The sequence below is a fragment of the Sinocyclocheilus anshuiensis genome, unplaced genomic scaffold (assembly GCF_001515605.1).
Source record: "Sinocyclocheilus anshuiensis isolate Anshui unplaced genomic scaffold, SAMN03320099.WGS_v1.1 scaffold111, whole genome shotgun sequence".
Classification (NCBI taxonomy): domain Eukaryota; kingdom Metazoa; phylum Chordata; class Actinopteri; order Cypriniformes; family Cyprinidae; genus Sinocyclocheilus; species Sinocyclocheilus anshuiensis.
Genome location: NW_015552549.1, coordinates 784,047 through 784,772, shown reverse-complemented (window position 1 = coordinate 784,772; position 726 = coordinate 784,047).

The window sequence follows — 726 nt, the reverse complement described above, 5'->3', positions numbered from 1 at the left end:
TATTCAGCAGATCTACAGCCTGAAGGAAACATCAGTTTCTTAGTTCAAACACACCTTTGTAAAAAGGTGCAAATGATACCTAATGTATCAATGAATAATACTAAGTTTGATACTTGCATGTCTTGTCTGTCTGAAAGAGAGGCTTGATGCAATCTGAAGGCTCAAGTTGATCTTTGCTGAAGTTGGTTGATGGAAAAGAACCAGTTTGAGTCAGATGATCTTGGTGAATGGAAAGTCAAGGCCCGAGGCCTGGCGCGAACTTAGGGTGTCCTTAGGAGCGTTCTAGCTCACATCTTCTCAGACTCTAACAGAACCGCACACTGGAGGCGGGTCACTGATGTGAGGCCTTTAAGGCCTGACAAGATTCACGCCTCTCAGGATGAGCTTGTCCAATGAGAAAGGCTGAAATTCCAAGCGGGAGATTTGGAAATACTGAGGAGTTTTATGACCCTTTGTGTAAAAGCATGGCAATTTGCATATGGAACTTGAATCGAAATTACTAAAGATTCTCAGAACACTAATATATTGCCTATGTACCAACATATAATATACACTCTCGTTTAGATCATCAGAAGACGAATTCATAGATACTAAACATGGTAGGATTACATATAGGTAAGATGACAGGAACAAGTGGTTCCATCATAAGCCTGCATAAAACAGTATACAATATAAAAGACAATATACAAGGACAGTAACAACATACACAATGACCTGAAGGATATG